Here is a 16,835-nt window from a genome sequence, read left to right on the forward strand (position 1 = left end):
TGACCAAATAAAATGCCTTTTGTTTAGTCCCATTAGGATTTTCAGCAGGGATTTATTGCCCGGCCATAGAAGGAGATGTTGAGGTATGTTATCACACACTTGTTCAAGGGAAGGTTTAAGAAGTGTCTTACAGAAGGAAACGTATTGAGGCAAAGAGCTTGAGGGAGGAAATTCCAGACCTCCTGGAAAGCTGAATGTACATCTAATTGGTAAAATGCTTAAAAAAAAAAGCATAGACATAAAGCCAGAATTGCAATTATTGCATCTCCGAGGACTGTAAATCTGGAGGAGGTCTCAAGACACAGACGGCTGAGGCCCTAGCGGGATTTAGAAATAAAGAGAGGAATTTAGCTATTTTAGGACAGGTGCCAGATGCACCAGCAGAGTGGTGACCAGAACATTATGTAGTTCAGGATACAGGCAGCAGGGTCGTGGATCAACTCAAGGGTATGGAGAATACAGGTGGAAAAGTGCTACAATGACATTGATGAGAAATTCAGTAGCATATCAGCTGAGTTCAGTGAATCTATAAAAAAAAACAACTATTACAAATGCAAAGGAAATTATTCCCAGATTTTATAATGTCAATAGGCAAGTGATTCCAGACCACATCAGACTGTGATGCTCCTGTCCCAATGCCTGCTCCATGCTTCTAGAGGTTACAGGAGCAAGGCAAGAAGGACCTGCCAAGAAAAGAGCTGAAGTGGTGCTGAGATCCTGCCTTCCAGGCAGCAAGTGCAAACCACAAACTTATGAATTTATACAAATGCTTTTGAATGGCTTGACTGCTCTACATTCCTGTATTGTTAACTCATTCCACTCTTCTCTAAACCAAAACCCAGATGGCTTAAACAAGGACTCAGCAATTCTCACTTAAAGAATTCTCACTACATGACACTTGGGAAACTGCAGCTAGATACTTTGCATCCTCTTGTAGGTTTTGATTTCAGATTTCTTTGTTCTCATTTCATAAAAACAGTGCAATATTAGATGGAATTTGCTTCTGACTGCCATAAACTCTGGCACGATTATAAAACCCTCTTCACCTTCAGCACCCTCTCACATCCCGGATCTAAATCCTAGTAGCCCTTCAGCCAATCTTGAGCCAGTCCGCCGCTTTGTGTGAATCCTTCGACTGCAGTCACCAGCAGTGCATCGATGCTTTAGATGCTTCCACGTTTAATGTCTAAGCCGTGGTTCAAGGCGGCTGCACGGCAGATCCTCGCAGGGGCCCCTCACTACGTTGCCATTTTGCCTGCTCCTATGCTTGGTCTTGCGTATATGTTTTCCTGGAAAAACACAATTTTGTTTTTATGGCTGTTTTATGGTTTTCACAATTACAATAAACTCTGACTGACTGATTTGGTGTTTAATAAAGACCAGAGAATGCTGGAAAGCATCTCTGTTGAGCAAAATGAGTCATAATTTCAAATCGGATTAGTAAAGTTATAAAACAAGCATATTTTAAGCTGCAGAGAGACAGTAGGAGAGAGAACAGAGAATGTCTGTGACAGGGAGAACAAGAGACTGTGATGTATGTGGTGGTGGTGTTGGATGAAGGAGGTTAGTTGCAGATCAACTGCTACATTTAATATTGTTTCTCTATCGGGACATTGGCTTCTCTTCTGATGCTTTCTCCTTTTCATTTATGATCCTGTAAACCTTCCAGATGAATGTGGTCCTACTCGCTTTCTACTGGTCATGCTCAAGGAAGGGGAAAACTTGGACACGCAATATCCATTACACAATATAATTTCAATTAATTTTGAACTAAACAACACAAGTAAATGTGTGTTCACCCTGAACTGCTTCTGCTTTCTTTCAAAAAATTATGTGCAGTCATCAATGGATTTCCCTTTGAGAATCACCTTCAAATGTAAATATCCTTGTTTTTGGCATGTATAAATGTGCTTTGTTCAATTATCACATGTATCAGACCAAGAAATGCGAAAGAAAGTAGATATTTTGCATTAAATTCACAAGAAATAGTAACCTTTGAAGATTCATTGATACAAAAATCACTTTCACTTTTAGTAAACAACACAGAAACAAAACCCTTTTCATCATGGCACGGAGAATAACCAAAACAAGTTAAAAATTTAAATGTGAAGAAATAATTAAAACAAAACACCCTTGGAAATTTTCTGCATAATTTATTCTGTAGTATCTCTTCAAAATGGAAATATAACCCAACTCATCCAACGCTTGTGTACAGAAGTTCCATTCTTAATTGGAAACAGAAGAGACCTTTTAAAATATGCCAGCAAATATAAAACGTGTTTACCAGCTTGGAATGTGTTTCAAACATGACAAAAGGTCATAAATGATTTGCTCTGCATTGATTGGGCAGTCAATGGTTCCTTTGTACAACTGTCATTAATGGAAACCATGAGCATGTATGTCAAACAGCCTGGAAATTTAACATTCACCTATACCAGTAACATTTCTTTGTTACATTGTTGGTTGTTGTTGAAGCTTTTAGTTAGCTGCAATGATACTTAGCATTTTTATTAATGGGCCAAGTCTCAATTATGTTCTGTAGCCCATTAAGATCAATATGGATGTACACATGTTAAAGTGTAATTAGAGCTATAGATGTCCCAACGACTTGGCTAATATTCTACCTCAACCAGCACAATGGAAAATTGGCTCTTTGGCTGCATTATGACACGCATCTGTCTACATTATTACAAGGATAGTTCAGTGAAATAATCTGTTGCATGTGAAATATTTTCTGCTGATTTCGAATGCTGGAAAGCATTATTTACATTAATATTTCTTCTGAATATATAACTTCTCCCCCCCCCCCCCCCCCCAAATTTAAGTATTTCCAACTTATTTATTTTCTCAAAATAAAGGTGTAAAGGTTATAGTTTGTGACTAGTCGTGTGCCTTCAAATAAACATATTTTGAACACTATTTCTGGAACTGCAAATTTTTAAATTTAGATTTAAGTTTAAATTTTAAATTTAGACACACAGCGCAGTAACAGGCTCTTTCGGCCCACAAGCCCATGCCGCCCAATTAACTAGCTGACTGCCCCTGAAGGATGGGAAGAAACAGTGCGCCCAAATGAAACACATTCACAAACTCCTCGCAGCCAGTGCTGCATTTGAGCCTGCGTCACTGTCACTGTGAGTGTCACGCTAACTGCTAAGCTAGATGTGCCGCCAAATTTTATTTTAGTTTCTTTGGTGAACTGCCGAACTGTTTTTTATTCCTGATTACCTGGCACCACCCCATCCTGTGACTGTATCTGCGGCCCCTCCCTCTTTTGACCTTGTTTCAAGCCTCCATCACTCTGACTCTTCCCCGGAAAGCTCGGGTCACGACACAGGATGAGGCCCTTGCCCATTGTGAGTAAAAGCCTGGAGATCAGTGACTCAGCCTCAGCCTCTTGAGTTACTTACTGCATGCCAGTTTCCTAATTAAATTCCACCTGTCCTTCAATTGGACGATGCATCTTGTTCTGCTCCAGAGATTTCCTTCAGAGAATTTTTTTTCCTCACATGATGTCAAGAAATGGTCAAATACACTCAGTGTAGCGGTGCCAAATAACATATTCATTGTAATTCTGTAGATTTGTCTTCCAGAAAATAAACCGTACAAAAATAGAAGGAGGAGTGAGACTGCATTATTGTTGATTTAGACCTGGGGTATATCAGTAAAGATGCAAAGTTTTACTCCAAAGATCTGGGGAAATGAATTCAAATGTAATGGCAGCTAAGAAATTTAAATTCAAGCAAGTACACAAGTCTATCATTTAAATATGAAGCCGTAACAGTAATGCTGACTGACAAAGTAATTGTGATTCAGAAATTATTGTAAAAACATAGAGCAAAATACTCCAGAAAGGCTAGCTCTGTTTCAAGAGCTGACTGACTTATTGAACATTTCCAGTGCTTTCTGTTTGACTTCATTACAAACCTGTATAGTTCAGGGAAATAAATCTATCACTCAAATCCAATCTGGTTTTATAATGTCACCATGCAGGTAAATTAACTTCTTTTAAAAAAAATACGCTTGGATAGCTACATGGATGGGAGAGGTATAGGGCTAATCTGAACAAGGACTATAGCAGGAAGGCAAGATGTTCGCCACAGACAAGCTGGGACTATGAGCCTGTTTCTGTGCTCTAAATCCAAAGCAATGTGTTTGGCTGTAAAATGGTTGACCAGACCACTCAGTAGAGGTATAATTACAGATGGTTGTCATGCAGGATTAAGGATGACTTGTTTCTGCTCCAGTTTTTTGGGTTCTGATGTATGACAATTCAAATGGAACCCTTTTGCTCTAGGTGGGGCAGAAGTGTAGCGCCTGGGTAAATTTAGAGGTGGTGCTCTCTGACCATGAGTAACAAATGCTGGTCTTGACAAACAGAGTGCTGCATGGTATTTTGGTCTCCATGTTTAGGGAGACTTACACTTGCACTGGAGGCAATGCAGAGGTTTGCTCAGTTAATTCTGGGGATGAAGATGTTGATGTATGATGAGAGGTTAAACAGGTAGAAAAGTGATCTGATGGAAACACAATAAGATTCTGAGGGGTGGATGCTGTGAGAATGTTTCCCCTAGAAGGACATTGTTTCAGAATAAGGGGTCACCATTGAAGACAAACATTGGAAGTCCATACATTAGGGAACTGTGTAGGCAGTCACTGAATATATGCATGGAGTATACTGACATTTATTTGAACTCGAGGGAGAACGTGATGTGGGAAGTCAACTGGATCTTACTGAATAGCAGAGCAGGCTAGAGGGGCTGATTGGTCTGGTCCTACTCTTGTTTATTGACTAGGTCCCCAAAGTTAACTGTGAACATCTTTCTTCTCTTGATAATCTTCCTGGTAAACCATTTACATATCCACAGAACATCTCCTAGCCCACTCCAAACATTGTTTATTGATCTTGCTTCAAATCATTTCCACCTGCAACCACCTTCCCAATATCCTTTTCCCTCCCCTAGCCATTCAGCAATTTGGCAGATGGACTAGTTGACTCCATTGGCTATGCTGAAGTCCCTCATTGCTTTAAAATCCTCTGTTATGTCAATTAACATAAAGTATCGCAAGAACAACTATCCTGAGGTGCTAAAATTCTCCTGGAAAGTGGATACTCTTCTCTGGTAGCCTCCTCGCCTGCTAATCTTATCCTGGCTCTGCTTGTGCATTAAAAGAATATCTGATATGAAAGAGGAAAAGTTTGATTAGGTGACAAAAGATAGACATTTCAGGAAATGCTCAACAGATAAAGCAGCATCAGTGGGGAGAGAAAAGTAATATTTCACGTCAATAACTCTTCATCAGAACTGGACCTCACACTACCCTCTTTTGAGATTAATTCAGCTAACTCAGCTATATCAGCAAAGAGACTCAAACTTCTACCGGTGTACCATTGGAGACCATTCTGGCTGGTAGCATCGCTGTCTGGGACGGAGGTGCTAACTCTCAGGATGAGAAAAAAACTCCAGGGGGTTGTTCACTCGGCCTGTCACATCACAAGCACCAGCCTTCATTCCATCGAGGACATCTACAAAAGGTGGTGTCTTAAAAAAGCACCCTGTATCCTCAAAGGCCCCCAAAACCCAGGCCATGCCCTCTTCACTCCATTGGGAAAAATGTACAGGAGCCTAAGTTCAAGTACTCAATGGCACAAGGACAATTTCTTCCCCGCTGCCATCAGATTCCTGAATAATCAATGAAGCAAAGACTCTGCCTTATTTTGTGTGCACTATTATTTTTTTAAAATTTATTGTTGCAAGGTGGTTTGTACTATCTTGCTACTGCAAGATATTTCATGACTTGTTCATGAAATAAATTCTGATACTGATAGTCTTTCTCCACAGATATTCCTTGGTTTGCTGTGTATTTCCAACACGGGATGGTTTAGTCATTTAATTTAGAGATACAGCTCAGTAATATTGCCTTCCAGCCCACACATCCAATTATGACCAATTAACTTACATACCCCATATGGCTTTGATGCCAAATTCAAACTTCAGTCTCTGGCACTGCCATAGCCTTGTACTAATCACAATCCTATATTTCAGATTTGCATTACCTACAGTTTCATGTTTTCGATTGATAAAAGGCTTGATGTCATCTATCCTCTGTCCCAAACTCTGCAGGTCTCTCTGTGCCGGATTAAAAGCTACATTTTTTAAAAGAATTTCCTCCAGTTCTGATAAAAGTTCTGTTTTTGTTTGGATTTCCTGCATTTGCGTGGTTTTGCTTTGATGGTCAGATTTGGTTTTATTTCTGGTGCCTGCTTCTCGGACGATTGACAGGGGCTGTCAATAGATCCAATAAAGAAATAGCCTTTAAAACAAATAATATCCTGTGGCTTTCACCCCTTTAATCTCAATAACTGCCAAGGTGCCGGAAATGTGACATTGTGCATATGTATTTGCTACTTCGAGAAATGAAGTTCAACAAGTGTTTTGAGCCATGTACTCACAGAATTTCATTTTGGCATATCTTTATGCAAGTGGTAAATGGATATATTAAAATCTGCATGTTTGTAAATCTGCCCTGTTTAACAATATTGAGGAAAATTGATTGAAAATCACTGACCCACTATATACCTCTGCAGTATAGTAGAACAAGACACACCACATTGTTAAACCAATGGAGAGTGTTTATTGATGATGGGCGACTGGATCAGCCATTAATAATGATTTCTGATTGATTAGGCCTGCTCTTCTGAAAGGATGCAGACAATCAGCCAAGTTAACTGTTAACTTGCAGGGAGTTGCTTTTCCAATAGAAAAGGCTGATCTTGGATACCGATGGTCAACTCTGCAGAACAGCCCTTTTCAGCTCGCTGGAGTCGAGGAGGGATGAAGCATCAAATAACTTGTGCTTATTAGTAGGCAGTCAGAGTTCAGGCCATTAAACGGTCCCCATGAAAGGGCCAAAAACATGGGCTAAAAGGTGCAGAGAGTAGCTGTTGAGTGAAATGGTCCAGGAACTCATCAAAAGAGTCCTTCAGTCCTTATAATTCTTTGTGCAAATTATCTTAAATGATAATAGGACATAGTGTCGACACTGATACCATTTCCAAACCATTTGTGAAAGGATTATGTATTGTTTTAGCTGCTAGCCTTCACATTTCTTTGCAGAGTACGCCTTCAAAACTCACTTATGCGGAGAAAGCTCATAAGCTATGCTAAAAGCGTGAATGTACTTTTCATGATAAGTAAAACACCTGCTTTTCATTTATGCATCATTTGGCTCCTTGATAACCTGATGACAGTCTGACAGCGTTAATGTAGCTCCTGTAAAAGTATGGAGTCCATAAATACCGAGAGGACCGTGTTATACCATACTACGCTCTACCGCGGACTCGGTGGGAGAGGAAAGTCAGGGAGTCAGCAAAGAATTAAAATCTTTGTGGTCTTTCATTCAAACTATTTGTAGTCAAGTACAGAGTGAGGGCATGAACAAGAATAGTTGCAACAAAGAATCTGCAATGATGGATGCACAGAATAACACATGCCTTCACACCATGAGTGAAACTGTATACTTCACCATGTTAAAGCAGATGTAAATCTTCCACTGTGCTTGCTGAATGTTTGCAGAGACTAATCTTTTATCGAACATAGAAATCTCCAGTCAAGGCCCTTCAGCTCATAGTGTTGTGCCAATATAATGACCAATTGCCTTTTTATGCTTCGATTACCTATGTCATAGCATTTTAAAGGATCCTATTGTACCTGAATGCACTCCATGCATCCGCCATTCTATGTGTGAAGAGCCAACACCCCCCCCCCCAACCCGAGTGAAACATGAAAGGCTGCAGATGCTATGATTATATTAAAAACACAGAACTCAACAGATCTCACACCATCCATTAGAGGGAAAGGTGCACAACCAATGTTTTTATTTTTCTGCCCATACTTTGAAGAAGGGCTCAAGCCTGAAGCGTCAGTTCTATCTTTACGTCTGGTGGATGCTGAAAACCTGCTAAGTTCCTGTGTTTGTTCTACCTCTCCTCTGCACTTACTCCCAGGCACCTTAAAACTGGGCCCCCTGATGTTTCGGCCTTGGGGAAAAATCCTGTGGCCATCCACCTGATCAATGCCTCTCATCTTCTTATACACCCCCGTCAGGTAATCTCCTTCGCTCCGAGGAGAAGAGAACAACTTCACTCAATCTATCCTCAGGAGACATGCTCTTCAATTCAGAGTGGAATTCAGTGCAATTCCCTTCCTTTGAAGACTGGCGTGTCATTCCTGTAGTCCCCTGTGACTTTCCAGTCAATGCTCAGCTAGTCTGGCAGCAAGCACGGAAAGGGAAATAGGGCGAGTGCTTCAGGTTAAAGGCTCTTCTTCTGGTCCCTGGCCTCAACCTTCAAGTGATACTCCCATTGTCCTGATCAGAATCAGAATTTATTGTCATAAGCAGGTCTTGAAATTTGTTGTTTTGTGGCCACAACAATATTAAGCACATTATAAAGAGTGAAAGCAAAAGATAAAGGGCAGTGTCCGTGGATCATTGTTCATACTGCTTTTCTTTTAGCATCAAACTTATCCAAATGAATTAAATTGTTTTATTGTCACATGTACAAAGATATAGTAGAAATCTTTGATTTTTTGGTGCTGTCCCAGAAAGTCAGTTGATACAGCAGGTAGTGTAGAAAAAAAAACAAATCACTAAGACAATAGTATAGGGAATAGTATTACAAAAAGTCTAATAATGCAGACGAGCACTCAGCGGCACAAGGACTGCTTCTTCATTTCTGCCATCAGATTACCGAATGAAAGCATGGCCAGGATGGTTGAGGATAAAGGCTGTATTTTTAAGATGCTGCCTCATGTAGATGACCTCGATGGAGTGAGAACTGGTGCCTGTGATTTCACAGACTGAGTTGATAACCCCCTGGAGCTTTTTCCTGTCCTGTGCTTTGGTTACTAGACAGTGATGCAAGGGCCAGAATCCTCTCCACAGTCTAGAAGTTTTGATCATGCCCTCCTAACTGCTCTGCAACTGGAAAAAAAAGCACGTTGATTGCTCACTTTCTCCATCTGATTCAGAAGTCGTCATTTCTGCAGTAAGATACTCATTGACCATATTGCCTCACTTCTACAGTACAACTGGTGGCCATGTCCTGCAGCCCTGTTATTTGCACACATAAAAACCTCTCACCTCTTAACTGCCCTGTTCATCCATTTGACTGGTCTTGACCTATCACAGATATTCCCATTGTCTTATCCATCCATCCATCCTTTCACCTTCCCAGTAATTTAACAGTCATTTTTAATCTGTCCCTCATTTTCGCTCAACGAATCTACCTGAAATGTTAACTCCTTTCCTCATTCTATACTTGCTGCCTTACCTGATGAGTGCTTCTTGCCCTGCTCACTTTATCTCAGATTTCCATCATCTGCCACTCTTTTGATTTCTATCCTCGGTCAATATACCTGTTTGCTTACTTTGTTCCCTTTCAACAAATAATCCCAACTGAATATTTAACCCTTTGTCTATAACATCCAAGAACAGAAGTCAATGGCTTTAAATTTCTTGCCACAAAAAAAGCAAATTATTCCTGTAAATGCAATGTACAAAATGTCTTTCTTAATCCAACCATGAAAGACATTGTAAGATAAAGTGATGTTAACCACTTTGACTTTATATTTTGTTTAACCGTGGAGTAATCAAAGAAAATATAGCTCAGAATTCTATAAGGATATTAGAGGTTGCATTGCATTTGAAGTTGCCATCTCTATATGGAGGGAAACAGTTAAAGAATGGAAAATGAAAGTCTGCAAAGAGAGTAATGCTGGAGGAAGTCAGCCAGTCTTGCAGCATCTATAGGAGGTAAAGAGATATTACCAATGTTTCAGGCTTGGATGGGAGAGGGAGGAATCCAGACCAACGGACAAAAAGTGTTAACTGGATATGACAAGGGGAAATGTGAGAATTTCTAACTGCATGATATTAACATTGATTCCTCCATTAGAACCCCCTCCCACCAAGACCTGAAGACGAGCCTTTAACCAGAAGCACTAACTCTATTTCTCCCCCTCTCTCTCCCTCTCTCTTTCTCCACTTTTCCCTCTGTTTCCTTTCACAGAGCCAATTCTCACATTTCCTCATCATATCCAATAAACGCCTATTGTCTGTTGGCCTGAACTCCTCCTCTTCGAATTCTTCACCCCATTTTTCCCCAACCTTTAATTCAGACATCTGTCTTTTTTTCACTTAGGAAGGGCTCAGGCCCGAATCGTTGGTAATATATCTTTACCTTCTATAGGCGCTGCAAGGATCGGCTGAGTTCCTCCAGTGTTCTGAGTCTTCCTTTGCTCAAAAAATAAACACCACCAGCTTTTCCTGCTACATATGATAAGCTGAGAGCTAAAGGTCATGGGTCACACTTTTAGGCGGGAGTCCATATTTTCTTATGGGTGCAATCCTTTGCTAGTGAATCCATTGGGTCAGCTCTTCATTGAACTCCTATCTGCCCATTGTAAACCGGGTATCAGAGGTGAGTTGACCCAGAAGCATGGATAAATCAAGCCAAGTGCCGAGATGTTCTTGGACCTGCTGAAAGAAGTGGAAGCATAATAATTGGAGCAGAGGTATTAATGTTAATTAAACAGATCAGTGCAGATAAGTGCTTTGATTATTCTTCTTTCATTTGTTTATAATTGATGACTAATACACAAAGATTTTTTTTAGTTACTCCATTTTCTTTGACTGTTTATCAATTTGTTTCAAAAAGTTTGCTTCCTGAAAAACAATAACTGGGGATTATGATAGACAACTTCAAGCCGACCCAAAGATAATTTGAGATTTGCTGTATTGCGCAGGAAGTTGGAGAAGTATTAAATGAGGTTTTTATTGAATTTACCATGTTTAATAGCTTAATGACGTTGAGATATTGTGTCAGTTCAACTGTCCTAACAAAGTTTTACCGCTGATTTTCATTTGTATTCAGGATCTGATGCCTCTCCTGTCTGTGTCCAACAATAGTTGGCCAGCGCTGATTGATTCCAATTCCCCTGACACCACTTTTCCATGGTTGCAATGTCCTAGTGAAAACTTTCACCATGTTCGTCACTGACTGCACCAAGATCAGCAGGGAAGGAGTCCAAGTGCGAATGCAGAAAATGTATTTTCAATGACATGTTGCCTTTCATGGTTTTGTACACTTGAAGTGGACTTAAAGGATGACAGGAAATCACAAAAAATATGTTGTATCTAAAAATGGGTACACGGTAGGAAATTTTTAAGGGGATTTTCATGATCAGTCGTCCAAAATCCGTAAAATGCACCCAAAAGTGTTCAGGAAGCAAAATCTTTGTTGTCCAGCTTAATTATTAACTTTTTAAAACTGTTTCCAAAAGATTTTGAGTAACACTGATATTATCATTAGTGCAAAGGACCTTGACTGCAATAAGCTGTCAAAAGGCCATCAGAGCAATTCCAGGCAGTGAAAGCAGATCACAGCTTTAGGATGTCCATTGATTATTGATGATGCAGCAAAATTCCTCAGTGCCATGGCACATATTCTGAATTCTTGACCTGAAACTTTGCATCCTAATTTTCTCAGTCTTAACTACACATATTCTGTCCCATCTCTCCTGCTTTCTTCCAGACGTGGCTATGTTCATTTTTAAAGTGAGCATTTCAAAGAATTTAATTGTTTCTCCTTCAAAACTGATTTGCTGCTGAGGTGAATTAATCTTCAATGAATACACATTTTCTCCTCTCCTTTTTCTTATTTTTGAGCAGATTCGCCCTTTAGAACTCTCCCTCTTTCAAAAACTTTCTGTCCACAGTTATGCCTGATCATGCAGTTAACACACCAGTATTACAGAGCCCACTGACAAAAGACAAAGGAGGAAAAACCCAACACCCAACCAACCAATTTTCCCCTGCAGCCGCTGCAACCGTGTCTGCCTGTCCCGCATCGGACTTGTCAGCCACAAACGAGCCTGCAGCTGACGTGGACATTACCCCTCCATAAATCTTCGTCCGCGAAGCCAAGCCAAAATAAATTACAGAGCCATAGGCCTGGGTTCACATTTGCTGTGTCTGTAAGAAGTTTGTACCCCTGCATGGGTTTTCCCCAGGTGCATCGCCAAAATTTACAGGGATGCTAGGTTAATTTGACATAATTAGGCTCCACGGGTTTCATGGGCCGGAAGGGCTTTCTACCACGCTGTATTATTAATTTTTTTAAAAACTCATATGCGATGCCAATATTCACATTTTCTGTGAGACTTGAGACACAGTCGACCACAGTCAGGTCATCGACCACATCGGTCTCTAAGCCCCCTTGTAGTTTGTCTGCGTCTTCTTCCTTTCATTTTGGCTTTTTAGCCTTCAAATTTGAAATGTTTCAAATTTCAAATGTAAATTAAAAAAAAAATTAAATTTAGACATACAGAACGGTATCAAGCCATTTTGGCCCATGAGCCCAATTAACCTCCAATCTCCAATCACTGGTACTGTAACAGCATTGCGCCAACGCAAATGATATGTTTATTATTTGTCTATTGTACCTCAACCGAAATTCATTCCTTCCCATTAACTTGTACTCATCTCGCTGAAATATTCTGCAGTTTTCATTTCTAAACAATGGAAGACGTACCTATAAATGTAAAATCTACTCAAATTGGACTATTTTGGTAACTTCATTGAAATACCAAGTAAGTTTAAAATTAATGATTTCTCATTCAGTAGCAATGATTTATACGACAGTCATCTTTAATTTGTTTGACTGGAAATTGCAGAGCTAAGCTCAAAACTGTCCCACGAACTGATCGTGTTACAATGAACTCTCCTGGACCAAATAAATCTGACATCCCTGAAGCATCTGATAATATTATTAATTTTGTTTCTGTCCGAGGCGTGAAGAAAATATTCACGACGGGAGGTGGTGTATATATGACACGAGCAAAAAGTAACGGTTTGCTTCCAACCCTAGACATATCTACAATGTTAATTAGGGGCTGTGCAGTGGTTGAATCTGCCAAACTGATCAGTTAATTACTGTTAGCTTCTGTTCGGCCCATGGCTTCTCAGTGTAACTTAAGCTGCAAATTCCAGTAATGCACTGGCCTTCTCCAAGGAGAACTGTGGTCTTCTTTAAAAGCCAGCCAATCAAAGAACATCAGCGCTTGGACTCCCAACATTTAAAAGGCCTTCCATCCTTCAGATCTGGTGTAATTTTTTTCTCAAATTAGAGGGATTTCTATTGTTGAAATGCTATTAAAATGGCAGAAAGAAAAAAATACTGCCGAGCATTGACAGTATATGTTGAGACAAGATGGGCATTTTTTTTGTATTGTTTTGAGTTTTCAAAAGCAGAAAGCTTGTGGAGATGCCAAAATGCTAATGAGGCAGATATTGCAGGGAATCAATCAGAAAGTTAAAAACTGCAACAACAACAAAAAAAAAAATGCACTTCAGGACACCCTAGCTTTCTTGAAAAAAAAAGGAAGCCAACAAAATTCCCTACCCATTCCAAAGCTGTCAGTGCACAGCATCAGTGCTGCTGACAGCTGATTCATGTGTAAATTTACATGTCCTGTTGGTACCAGATGCTGAATATGAAATGCATGCTCCTGCACTGGCAGAGGGTACAGCTCAGGCAAATCAGAAAGAACTGTCAAAAACAGATGTCCATTATGAGAGCGCTTGCCAATAGAATTTTCCATGCAAGTGATTAGAGGTAGATTTCAGCTAAGAGAGAGTCATGCAAATGAGCCATGAGAGGAGCTCAGATTCAAACAATACTTAACTGTGTGACAGCTTGAATAATCCTGGTAGTATTTTGGGGAGTTACTTTTAAGCCAGTTCAATAAATATGAAGCAAAACAGAAATATCGTACGGGGCGGGGGTGGGGGGATAGATAAATAAAACAACTCATTCTTTTTCTAATATTCTCATTTTGTCTAATGAAACCCCATCAAGCAGCACAGGAATGATGTGAAGAGATGAAAACAAGGAGGAAGGAGGGGAGGAAATAATTCCACTGTTCACAGGAAGTACATGTTGTTTGCCAGAAATTGCATGGAGGCTAGATTGATTTTGCGTCAGTACCAAATGACAACTCCAGAGGGGTGATTGCATTTTTCAGAAAACAAAGTCAGTGGAAATGTGTAATATAAAATGTGGTAGATGGTCTCAACAGACAAATGGCATCTTTAAAGAGGGAAATGAAACAAATATTGTAGTGATTGACTTTGCATCATAATGGGAAGAAATGGCAGCATGGTTGGTGTAGCGGTTAGTGGAATGCCTTTACAGCGCTAGCGATCGGGACCAGCGTTTGAATACTACGCTGGCTGTGAGGAGTTTGCATGTTCTCCCTATATCTGCGTGAGGATTCCCCAGGGGCTTCAGTTTCCCCCCACCGTTCAAAATGTAAATTGGGTGGCATGGACTCCTGGGCCGAAATGGCTTGTGACCGTGTTGTATATCTAAATTTGAATGTTAAAAATGTCAGAAAACAAGTTTGATTTGAGTAGCATAAAGTGGGGAGGGATGAAGAGAGCAGAGGGTGGAACCTGAGGTTGTTGACGTGACTCCAATGGCGTGTTGTTGGAGAGCAGGTGATGAATGCTGGTTAACTGCAGCCACTTTGTCTGGAGGAGGTGTAAATTGAGGGAGATGAACGAGGGCATTGAAGAGCGAGAAAAGCAATGTTGGATCTTTGAGATGCAGAACACTGCAGATTCTAGTGGCAATTTTCTTTGTTTTTATGGAAAAAAATAGCAGATTCATTAAAAATTTCTTAATTCATAATGTCATTGAATCTTTAATGCACTTTCCCATGTCAATATCCCAGAAAGATTCTCAGAGATCTGAAAGTTCCAATGAACAACAATTTTCATGTCTGCACCTAATGTTCCAACAAGCCAATTTCAGACCTGAACAGCCATGTCTGTTTTGGGGAATTATAAAAATAATATGCAGGGCAGAAGGAAAAAAACCACAAGAGTATGGAGAAACACAAGAACTGTAGATATACTGGAATCTTGAGTGAACTAAAAAAAGCTGGAGGGCAGGTCAGGCAACATCCAGGGAGAGAAATGAAGCCTCGGTAGTGAGTCCTGACCCGATAGGCTGACTGAACCTTTCTCTCCACACGGACCATCTGAGCTGCTGAGCCACTCTCTTTGTTCATTGCGGGAATATTGAACATAACATAGAGCACTGAATGGTCCCTTTAGCTCACTATGTTGTGTTGACCAGTATCAACCTCTTCCAGCATCAATCTAGCCCTTTCCGACTAATTCCAATTGGTGGCGATTTACCTTGGAAATATCAGCTGATGTTTAATGACATTGCCTCCCATAATCAGGCATAATTCAGCATCCAGCACTGTCTATGAAGAGTTTGCATGTTCTTCCTGTGTCTGCATGGGTTTCCTCCGGGAGTTCCAATTTGCTACCACCCTTCAAAACGATTATAGATTAATTTGAGTGTAATTGGGCGGCACTGGCTTGTGAACCGAAAGATCCGCCCCTGTGCTGTATGTCTAAATTTTTTTTTAATCGACAGCTACATCTGGATTTCCAGAAATCCTCAAGTTATTCCTAATTAGTCACTGCTGGTCCATTCCCTCTGGTGAGATGTGTACTGGGGAACTGGCCTCCTTGCCTTCGGCTATCTTTCAAGCTCAGCTTTCAACTTCTACCTGAACGCTACTGGAACATGCCACGGAAGATGAGATTCCTGGTTGCAGAACTATATCTGTCCCTATAGATTCCAACGCATTTGCAAATTCACCATGGTTGCATATTTTTGCAGTCATGATCCCATTAGGTTCAATGTCTAGAAGTGTGATGAGTTCTATCTGATGGGCTGCATGGATATCATGGATTGACGCTCTTCAAGAATAACTAACACTGCCTTGTGCACTTTCCATTCTCTTTATTTTCAGCTCTAAATAAATAAAATGATTAAAATAACTATATTTCATTGAAATACCTTAGCACACTAGAATCAAATTAAAACTAATAACGTGAAGTAAATAAATCCCTTTTCTGCTATAATGCAAGATTAAGTAGGCTATTTATTAAAATTACCTTATGCTAATGCACAATGCTAAGGGACCAAGTGTAAAGTGGATGCAACCTTTGCACCATTTTTCACACCTCAGGTCAGTACCGAATTTAGCAAAACCTCTGGTGGTTCCTGAATTCCCCTTTAATTGTGTAGACGGGGAACTGAGAGCTGAGCTGACCATTGAGCTATTAATCTTGATGGAATGATAGATTAAAGCAAGTATGATATGGCTCATTATAATCACTCAAAAACTAGAACAAAATACGAAATTTGCATTTATATTTTGCGAGAACGCAATAAAATGTCCCAAGGATTTTCACATGTATATTTATTCACAATGAGGTGGGTGGCCAAATGTCTAATTAAGAGAAAGAGTTTAAGGAAAGAAAATAAAACAACATGAGGTTCAACACTTTAGTCAGACAAACAGAAACGCTGAGTATTTTTTAAGTATTAGGAGGCTGTGAAATGTTGATGTTTAAACAGACTTGCAAGTCTTCAAATGCAGGTGACTAAAATGCAGGTGCTGCCGGCATTGAGGGAAACAAATTGTCTGTTGGCCTTTATTGTGAGACCTTTTCAGTACAAGAATAAAGATGCCTGACTGCAATTTTACAAGGTCCTACTGGGACCACACCTGGAGGATAATGTAAAATCTTGAACTCTTTCTCAAAAGTAAGGATATGGTTACCAGAAGGGGAGTGAAAGGAACATTCGCTAGATTGATATCTCTGATGGCAAGTCTGTCATATGAGAAGAGGTTGAGCAGGCTTGTCTTGTGTTCTCTTGCATTTGGAGGAATGAGACGCGACCT

The sequence above is a fragment of the Narcine bancroftii genome, chromosome 14, assembly GCF_036971445.1.
Source record: "Narcine bancroftii isolate sNarBan1 chromosome 14, sNarBan1.hap1, whole genome shotgun sequence".
In the NCBI taxonomy this organism is placed as follows: Eukaryota; Metazoa; Chordata; class Chondrichthyes; order Torpediniformes; family Narcinidae; genus Narcine; species Narcine bancroftii.